Consider the following 11,225-nt stretch of genomic DNA (forward strand, 5'->3'; position numbering starts at 1 on the left):
GGAATCTGGAGCCTGTTTGTTCTCTCAACAACACTGTTAGAGCAACGGGGCAAAGGTTATGCTGCTGCTGCTGCTGCTGCTAAGTCGCTTCAGTCCTGTCCGACCCCATAGACGGCAGTCCATCAGGCTCCCCCGTCCCTGGGATTCTCCAGGCAAGAACACTGGAGTGGGTTGCCATTTCCTTCTCCAGTGCATAAAAGTGAGAAGTGAAAGTGAAGTCGCTCAGTCGTGTCTGACTTTTAGAGACCCCATGGAGAGCCTACCAGTCTCTTCCATCCATGGGATTTTCCAGGCAAGAGTACTGGAGTGGGGTGCCATCCCCTTCTCCTATGCTACTGATATATAACCAGGTTAAATGGACACCATCAGAGTGCTGAACTGAGCAGTACCTCTTAGAAGAGCTAAGGGTGTACATCTTCTACAGTTCCTTGTTCCTACTTGCACTCCAGGTTTGCAAACTGCAGCAAGGTCTGCCCTTCCACCCTAAGCTTGCACTCTAAGGCCAATTTTGTTGGAGGAGGTAATCAAGAGATTGTGCCCACCTGAGAGCTGGACCTGTGCATCAGAAGCTCCTCACTCCCTCCCCTGTCCTTGGAATGTTGGTTCTGCCCACCATTCCCACAGTGGGAGCTTTTCCAAGGACACAGCCTTGAAAGAGTAATGTCTTGTTGAGCCATCTGGATTGGATACATGACTAACCAGGTTAAAACCTCTATATGAACTTTCAGATCCTGGCCAGAGAGGTAGGAGAGCATGGAAATCTACTTGTTTTGTGGCTATTCAAGGTAAGTCTCATGAGTAAGTGCCCTTGCTTATTGAAACTGCCATTTATCGATCTGGAATGTGTCGACTAAAACAATAGTCACAACCTAGAAATTGAGAATTATGTTTTATGTGGTGGAAATTCTTAGGACTTCAAGCCCAGGAGACAGCATCTCAAGTGATCCTGAGAGAACTTTTCAGAGGAGGCTGTGGGCTGTGGGGAGGAGTCAGGTTATATAGAAGTTTGCAGCAAGAATATCAAAAGATTATTGTTAATTAAGGAAAACCAGATATCTCAAGGAACTTAAGATACAAGCCTCTAGGCTCACTAAAATTATTTCTTTTATATGCACCTCAGCTCTCTGGGGGCCAGCACCATGCTTCTTGATTTTTTTTTTTTTTTTACATTCTTAGTTCCTTGTATGGAGTGACAGCAGCCCAGCCTACAACTGTTGGATCACAAGTATTGTCTCCCTTTTGGGTGCACTTCAGGCTCAGAAATTCACATTTGGAGGCCCCAAATCGCTGATGGCTTTGACATCCTTGTTTACTGATAAGGCAGGAAATACTTCATTTCACAAAATGATCTACCTGTTTCTTTGGTCTCTCTTTGCTCTTCCTGATCAGGTGCCACTTTGAGAACCAACACAGCTTCTTGTGAGATAGAAGTATATAAAATAGGACCAGGAAAGCCCATAGCTGTCAGCTGATTCTCTCAACTGTTTGGAGAAAAGCTTATATTTTGCTCACCAAGCAGACTGCCTGAGTTTTGATTCTGCTGTAGGAGTTTGCTATGCACAGAAGCCCCACAGAGCAGTCCTTTTCTGCAATTCTCCGATGCTGGACAGTGTAATTTGTCTTTTCCTTCTTTGCACTCAGTATGGATGTTCCCTGACATGTTGATTTGTAAGACACAGGACAGAGGCAAGAAGGTTACAATGGCTCTACAAGGTTATACACAGGCCCTGTTTTTCTTTGTCTGCCACTAGCTGGGCAATCTGGAAAAAAAGATTGCCTCTTTCCTGCTGTGCTTTACTTGAGAAAATGAAAAGTAATAAACCCCTCTTCTTTATTTTTATTCCTCATAAATGCTCTGACGCAGGGACCATCAGGTTCCTGAAAGATTTATCTTTTAGGGGCTCAAGGTATCCCAGTCCATGGCTTATAATTCCAGCCTTTCCTCCTCAAACCGTACACTTCCTCCTTTTCATACAAAGATGGGGAGATGCTACTGTTCCTCACCCTGATTGTAGGCCACAGTCAGTGCTACACTTTCCTCAGGACTAGTATTTGACACCCCAATGCTGGTAACAATTTCAGGTTTAGCTCTTTCACTTGTGAGGAACCAGAGATAAACGAGGGGACTGGCCATTCTAAGGATATACTTGGGCTGTCAGTGAGGCTAGAAATCTGGTTGGAGTCAAAGCAGATCTGGAGACAGGCTGCTTTCTCCAGTTCTCTCAAAGACATCTGGCTTCCCTACATGACTTTCTTTTTGCTCTCTGGATTGGCTTTGTCTTCATTCATTCACCAAATACTTATCACTTACCATATGCTGGGTACTGCTCTAGGCACCAAGAATACAGCAGTGAGCAAAACAGACAGAACTGTGGAGTTCAGACTTGAATGGAAAAAGACAGGAAAAAAACACAGGTAAATGAGTAACGTCAAGTAGCAATACATACTATGAAGAAAAATAAATCCAGATAAGAAGATAGAGAGTAGCCTGGTGTTATGTTATAATAGATAGGATAGTTAGACAAAGCCTTTCTCAGAGGTAAAATTTGAGCACAGATCCAAATGAATTAAGAGAAGGAGCCAAGTGGGGGAGGGTGTTCCTGCAGAGGAAATGGCAGGTATGAAGATCCTAAGGCAAGAATGTGCTTGGCCAGCGAAAGGATCAGCATGGATATTAGCTGTGGCTAGGTTGCTGAGAGCAGGGGGAAAATTCACAAATAACAGGGTTGGAAAGAGGTATCCTGGAGCCAGATTATGTCGAGCCCCATGCTGCTGCTGCTGCTAAGTCGCTTCAGTTGTGTCCAACTCTGTGCGACCCCATAGATGGCAGCCCACCAGGTTCCTGTCCCTGGATTCTCCAGGCAAGAATACTGGAGTGGGTTGCCATTGCCTTCTCCGGTCGGGCCCTGTAGGGCATGGTATAAACAGTCGTGATCTGATTTACAATTTACAAGTGTTATGTGGAGACTAGACTGTAGGGTAGCAGGAGTGAAAGCAGAGAAGCCAGTCAGGAGGTGAATATAGTAATCCAAAGAGAGATGATGACAGCTCAAACCTGCTACTGCTGAGAAGGTAGGAATAAATTTTGAAGAATTTGCTTGTCCATTGGATATTGCCTATGAGGGGGAAAATGAAACAAAGTTGACTTAAATATTTTTTTTTGCCTTAGAAACTGGGTGATGTTATTTTCTGAGAAGGAAAACAATGAAAGAATAGGTTAGAGTAGGAATACCAAGATTTTGATTATGGTAAACTTTTGTTTCTTATACTGGTGAGTTTATTTTAATCTCTGAAAGCATCTGTCAATTTTCAATGTCATTTCTACAGCATACAAAGATAGTAAATTTGAGTAGGTCAGTTGAGATACTTGGGGCACAGTGGCAAATATAATCTGGAGTTAGAGAAGTTATAATTTTCATGATCTTTAACAAGTTTAGTAATTTAAAAAAGAATAAAATAAAAGGAAAGTACTTGACTCGCACTCACTTTGTGTCAGGCACTGTTCTAAGTGCTTTATAGTCTACTAACGCAATCCTCAAAATAACCCATGAGGAAATAGGCATAGAGAGATTTCTGACTTGCCCTGGATCACGCGACAGAGCTGGTGTGGAGCTGGTGTAGAAGCCTATGTAGCTGGTTCCAGAGACAGTGCTCTTGGCCATGTTGCTCTACTACCTCATGCGGTTTTGTCCTTTAATCTATTGATATGGTGCATTATACACTGATTTTCATATGTCAAACTACCTATACATTCCTGGGATAGATCCCATTTAGTTGTGATGTATGATTCTGCTTTCTGGTATTTTGTTGAAGAATTTTTCTTCTGTATTCGTAATGGGTATTAGTCTCTATTTTTCTTTCTTGAGTTTTTTTTTTTTTTTTTTTGGTCTCCTTTTGATATTATTGGCCTCATAGAATCAGTTGGGAGATATTTCCCCCTGTTCTATTATTTGGGAGAATTTATGAAGTGTTGGAAAGCTGGGCCTTTCTTTTGGGAAATTTGTCAGTTATTAATTCAATTTCTTCACTTGTTAAAGGTCTGTTCAGATTTTCTTGGTGTTTCCCTGGTGGCTCAGAAGGTCTTTCTTTCTTTCAGATCTTCTACTTCTTAAATCAATTTTGGTAGCTCATGTCTTTGTAGGAATTTGTCCATTTGCATCTGTAATGTGTATTTTACTGGCATACAATTGTTCATACTGTTCCCTTATAATCCTTTTTATTTCTATAAAGTCAGTAGGAATGCTCCCTCTTTTATTCCCTATTTTATAAATGTAGATACTTTCTCTTTTTTCTTGATAAATTGTACCAAAACTTGCCAATTTGTTGAATTTTTCAAAGAATCAACTTCTGATTTTATGTATTTTCCTATTATACATTTCACTTATTTCTTCTCTGATATTATTTCTTCCTTCTACTCGCTTTAGGCTGAGTTTTTTAGATTTTAAGATAGAAGTTTAGGTTATTGATTTGTGATCATTTATCTTCCCCCCCTGCTTTATTAAGGTATAACTGACAAATAATTGTATTATACTTAAAGTGTACAATGAGATGATTTGATACAAGTGTGTATACAATGTCAAATAATTCACCCTATAATGTTAATTAACACATTCATCACCTCATGTGCTTAATTTTTTTGGTGAGAACACTTGAGTTCTACTCTTAGCAAATTTCAATTATATAATGCAGTATTAATTGTAATCACTACATTATGTATTAGATTCTCAGAATTTATTCATCTTATAGATTAAAATTTATACCCATTTACCGTCTTTCCCCATTTCTTCGACCCCAAGCCCCTGGCAACATTCACTCTACTGTCTGTTTCTATGAGTTAAACTTTTTTTTTAAAAAAAGACTCTGCGTATTATGATAGCATGCAGTATTTGTCTTTATCTGTCAAACTCATTTATTATAATGCCCTCCAGGTTAATTCATGTTATTGCAAATGTCAGTATTTTCTTTTTTGGGTCTGAATAAAATTCTATTGTGTGTGTGCATATATATATTCACCACATTTTTGTTTTAATCCATTCATCCATTGACGGGCACTTGGGTTGTTTCCATACCTTGACTCTGGAGGATAATGCTGCAGTGAACAGAGAGTGCAGATATTTCTTCTGTATTCTATTTTCATTTCCTTTGAATATATACCCAGCAGTGGGGTTGGTGAATCATATGGTAGTTCTATTTTTAATTTTGTGAAGAACCACCATACTGAATTTCCAGGTTTTCTAACACCATTTATTGAAGAGATTATTCTCTCACCATTGTATGTTCCTGACATCTTTGTTGAAAATTGATACTATATATGCAAGGGTTTATTTATGGGCTCCCCAGTCTATTCTGTTAGTCTATGTTTCTGTTTCTATGCCAATACCGTACTATTTTGGTTACTATGGCTTTGTAATGTAGTTTGAAATCAGGAATTGGCTATTTGGAGCTTTTTGTGATTCAATAGGCATTTTAGAGTCCAAGAAGCCTGACCTTCAGGCAGTGTCTAGGGAAGTCAGGACATTAGACATGCACTTTAGGCTGTATCAGATAAACTGGGAACATTGTTTTCTTTGCTACTAATTCTGCTGAACCAGAGGGAATAGTTTCTGGGAGTGCTTATGAACCAAATAGAGTCACCTCTTTGTTTTGTGTGGTTCTGGGGAACTTGTGAATGCTAAGCCCTGATAGCTCTCAGAGCTAAGTGGTTTGAGAACCATTCCCTTGGGTGGCCACTGTAAAAGTTAGGGTCCTAGATGTGTGGACCAGATTCTCTCAGGGAGAAGCTGGAGGTTTGGTTTTACTACTGGAGTGAGCCAGAGGGTTACAGCAGGAGCATGCCTATTCAGGCTCCTGGAAGGATTCTAGTCAGCTTCCATAGGCAGGCTGGTTAGAAGCCAGGACTTCAAGCAGCATCTGGTGAAACATGCAGTCAGACCCCTTCCAAGAAAAAAATGGGAGATAGGTGTTTTGCTTGTGTGCCTATTTTAAAACTCCTTTTAAAAACACTAATATAACTCCATGGGACTTGTGAATACCAAGCATTGTTGGCAATCAGAGCTAGGTGACTTAAAGGCCCATTTCTCAGATAGTACTCAAAATTTGAGGTGCTAGATATGGACATGCTTTTTCCAGGTAGAAGCTGGAAACTTAGTTGTGTTGGACTATGCAAGAGGGAAAATGTGGGTAAGTGTTTACTAGCCCACCAATTCTTTTGGGTGCCTGGGAGGATTCCAGTAATCGCCTAGACATACATGTACTGATTAAAAGTTAGCCTCTCAGGCACCAGTTACTAAGGTTCACATTAAACCCTTTCTGGGGAGCAAACTGGGAGATGGGAAATTTTGCCTGCCCCTTCTGTACATATGGATGCAGGGAGAGCTCATATGCATGATGAAAAACTGCTTCTTTTGGAATTTCCTGGTGGTCCAGTGGTTGCGACTCTGTCGGTTTACTGCCAAGGATCCAGGTTCAGTCCCTGGTGGGGGAATTACAGTCCTGCAAACCATGTGGCATAGCCCCAAACAAAATAAAAATCCCAGCTTCTTTGTTTGCTAAAGTCCTGTAGGACTCATGGATGAATGCAAGCCAGATTGGTTATCAGAGCTAGGTGATTTGGGCACCTGTCCCCAGGTGCTGCTAGAACCTGCCTACTGCTACAGGAGACATAAGAGACAAGGGTTTGAGCCCTAGGTCCTGGGTCTGGAAGATCCCATGGAGGAGGAAATGGCAACCCTGTCTGGTATTCTTGCCTGAGAAATCCCATGGACAGAGGAGCCTGGCATGCTACAGTCCATGGAGTCAGAAAGAGTCAGACACACCTGAGGCAACTTAGCATGCACCTTGAAAGTAGTTGCTAGTTGGTGACAGAGGACACCCTTAGGTGGCAACTATAAAAGTTGGGGTGCTAGATGAAGAAACTTTGGGCAAGTTTCTTCCAGGAAGATCCTGGTGACTTGGTTTTACAGTTGGAGTGAGCCAGAGAGAGAAGGTAGGGAAGGTGCCCACTGCTTCTTTTGGGCTCTGGGCAGGATCCGTCAATACATAGATGTAGGCTTATTAGAAACTGGACCCTTGGGTAGCAGCTGGTAATCAGATAGAAGAAGAAAAGAGTTATAATTTTAAAATACATTTATAATGTCTTTTATAATTACCTAGGTAATTAACTTTATTGGTTCTCTCTCTTTTTTTAATGTGGATTTGAATTATTGTCTCATATCCTTGATTTTAGCCAGAAGGTCTTCTTTTAGTATTTCTTTTAAGGCAGATCTGTTAATGATACATTTTCTCTGTTTTTGTTTATCTGGGACTGTCTTAATTTCACTGGTTTTGAAAGAAAATTTTGCTAGGTGTAGCATTCTTGGTTGACTGTGACTTTCTTTTGCTACTTTGATTATATCAGCTCAGTGTCTTCTGGCCTCCATAGTTTCTGATAAGAAATTAGCTGTTAATTTTATTACAGCTCCCTTGTACATAATAAATTGCTTGTCTTACTGATTTTAAGATTCATTGTCTTTGGCTTCCAACATTTTTATTACAGTGTATTTCAGTATGAATCTCTTTTAAGTTTATCCTTTTTGGAAATTTTTGAGTATTGATTATGGATGTGCAGATTAATGTTTTTCATCAAATTTGGGAAGTTTCTGACAACTATTTCTTCAAATATTGTTTCTCACCTTCTCCTTCTCTCTCATTCCCTCTTTGCTCCTCCCCCTCTATATCCCCCCTCCCCCTCTATATCCCTCCCTCCTCCTTGAAACTCCTGTTACGCCTATGTTGATATTTTTTATGTTCCTATGTTGATATTTTTGATGTTGATATTTTTTACAGCCTTCTGACACTTTATTTCTAGAAGCATATATACATTCTATTTTCTCTGCAAACTGGATAATCTTGACCTATCTTCAAGTTCATTGATTTTTTTCCTTCTGCCATCTCAAGTTAGCTGTTGAGCCATAGTACTAAATTTTTAATTTCAGTGTTGTACTTTTCACCTCTAGAATTTGTATTTGCTTTTGAAAAAAATTATAATTTCTGTCTCTTGATGTTTCCTATTTTGTAAGACATTCTTATTTTCCTTTAGTTCTTTGAACATACTTATAATAGCTTATATAAAGTCTTTGCTTAGAAAGTCCAATGTTTGGGACAGTTTCTATAGATTGCTTTTTCTTGTTTCTTTGCATGTATCTTAATTCTTTATTAACTAGGCATTTAAAATAGTATAATGTGTTAATTTTGGCCATTGATTGCCCCTCTTTCTCAGGGTTTGTTGTTTTCCCCTGTATTATTGTTATTGCTTCCTGTTTGTTTGGTAACTTTTGGCAGTCACAAACTGGCACTTGCTGTGGATGCTTGCCATCTGCCTCTACAAGGATTAAATCATGTACCGCTGTACTTGCTGATCCTCAACACCCCCTGAAGGAGTTCAGTGTGGAAAACAGAAATGAGGCACTCTGTGCTTTCGGAAACTGGCAGAAGTCTTTAGATAGTTAGGTATTCTCAGGAGCTGATTTTATGAGGCCAATTCTTATATCTCCTCATTTCTAGAAAAGCACTAAAATCCTTCAGGGTGATGATTGTTTCTCTTCACTAGCAGAAACTTCATGAGACCAGCAGAAGCTTTCTACAAAAAATATGTGCTTTGTTGCATGCATTCCTGCTTTGCCAGAATCACATACATACTGTCTTTTCCCATTACCTCTTTGAAACAGTTTCTCAGAGCTGTCTGAAGTGCTGTCTCCTGAGCTTCAGTCCTCATAATGCCCCAAATAATATGTAACTCACAGTCTCATGTTGTGCATTTTTTCAAGTTGACACTTTTCTAAACTAATTCTGTCAATTCTGCATTATTTACTATGCTTCATCATTAAAGTCTCTGCTTTGTTATCTTAGTGGTCAACTAATGATTGCACAGTGATTTTCTTAAATGCTTTGAATTAATGTATCTCCTAGCCTTTGCAACGGAGAAGGCAATGGCAACCCACTCCAGTACTTTTGCCTGGAAAATCCAATGGACGGAGGAGCCTGCTAGGCTGCAGTCCACGGGGTCTAAGAGTCGGACACGACTGGGCGACTTCACTTTCACTTTTCACTTTCATGTGTTGGAGAAGGAAATGGCAACCCACTCCAGTGTTCTTGCCTGGAGAATCCCAGGGATGGGGGAGCCTGGTGGGCTGCCGTCTCTGGGGTCGCACAGAGTCGGACACGACTGAAGCAACTTAGCAGTAGCAGCAACCTTTGCAAGTGAGCTATGTGTGTGTATTGGGGCATACCTTCAACTCCCTGGCAGTTCACAACTCTGCTTTATCCCTCACTTCTTATTTATGTAGAACCTCAATGTCAGCCGAAATCAATATACTAAAACCTTCTCAGGCCTTTTCTGGGCATGTACAGAGCCTTGCGCATGTGTGTAGCTTTCTAGATTTTTAAGAATATGTTGCAGCTTTTCAAAGCCCCCTAAGGATATTTTATTCCCCAGCTTTTCTTCTTAGGTTTTTGGACAACCTCTTATTTGTCTCAGTAATTATCTTCCCTCCAGAAAGTTGTTTCATTAAACAATCACCATGAATTATTTTTGACAGATGCCCCAGGGAAAAGGCTATATATACTGAATGGGCTCTGGGCCAGATCAAATAAAGACCTGTGAGTTGGGGGTTCCAAGGAGATATCAAACAAGTACTACAATGATAATTCTCTCATATAGGAGTATTCCAAATCAATTTTGAATTTTTTTACCATTGGCCATTAGGCTGATTTTCACAGCTATTGTGTTCACAAGGCTGTTAATATTGAAGTCTACTGAGGAACTGGGAAGAGGGAGTTGGGAATAGGGCAACTTAAAACTCATCATCCTTACCAAGATTTGTCCACTTTTCTTAAATAAATGCTTCTCAGATTGTAGTAAGTATGGTTAATTTACAGAGTTCTGAAAAGTTGATTTCAAATATTCTCTTTGCTAGTGTTCTGTTTGCTTTTATGGAGGAATGGAATTTTACTCTATCATTTCTTATTCCACCATCCCAAAAGTGCTTCTCTTGAATATGTTAAATTTGAATTATTTATTAGCACAAGACAAGATTGCAAAACTAACAGCATGTAATCTAGAATCAGATTTGTTTGGTTCTGCTAATTTCTAGCTGTGATAACTTTTGCCTCACTTTGCTCTTCTATGAAGGGAGCATGTGTGTGTGTGCTAAGTCTCTTCAGTCGTCTAATCTGTGCAACTTTAGGGATTGTAGCCTACCAGGCTCTTTGGTCCATGGAATTCTCTAGGCAAGAATACTGTAGTGGGTTGCCATGCCCTTTTCCAGGGGATGTTCCCAACCCAGGGATTAAACCCATGTCTCTTACGTCTCCTGCATTGGCAGGTGGGTTCTTTACCATTAGTGCTGCCTGGAGAGCCCAGGAGGGAGTATATTATTAGTAACTATCTTATAGAGTTGTTGAGATATTACAAGAGTTAATTGCAAGTAAAGCATGTAGAATAGAGATTGGCTGACTATGGCGTATAGACCAATCTTGCACACAATTTTGTTTTTCAAGGCCCCCATTATATCTACTACTGTGGGCAGGGTTCCCTTAGAAGAAATGGAGTAGCCATCGTAGTCAACAAAAGAGTCTGAAATGCAGTACTTGGATGCAATCTGAAAAATGGCAGAATGATCTCTGTTTGTTTCCAAGGCAAACCGTTCAATATCACGGTAATCCAAGTCTGTGTCCCGACCAGTAACGCTGAAGAAGCTGAAGTTGAGCGGTTCTATGGAGGCCTACAAGACCTTCTAGAACTAACATTCTAAGAAGATGTCCTTTTCATTATAGGGGAGTGGAATGAAAAAGTAGGAAGTCAAGAAACACCTGGAATAAGAGGCAAATTTGGCCTTGGAGTACAGAATGAAGTGGGGCAAAGGCTAATAGAGTTCTGCCAAGAGAACGCACTGGTCATAGCAAACACCCTCTTCCAAAAACACAAGAGAAGACTCTACACAAGGACATAACCAGATGGTTATGAAATCAGATTGATTATATTCTTTGCAGCCAAAGATGGAGAAGCTCTATAAAGTCAGCAGAAACAATACTGGGAGCTGACTGTGGCTCAGATCATGAACTCCTTATTGCCAAATTCAGACTGAAACTGAAGAAAGTGGGGAAAACCACTAGACCATTCAGGTATCACCTAAATCAGATCCCTTATGACTATACAGTGGAAGTAAGAAATAGATTTAACAGACTAG

This window comes from Ovis aries, chromosome 1 (assembly GCF_016772045.2).
Source record: "Ovis aries strain OAR_USU_Benz2616 breed Rambouillet chromosome 1, ARS-UI_Ramb_v3.0, whole genome shotgun sequence".
NCBI classification, from domain to species: domain Eukaryota; kingdom Metazoa; phylum Chordata; class Mammalia; order Artiodactyla; family Bovidae; genus Ovis; species Ovis aries.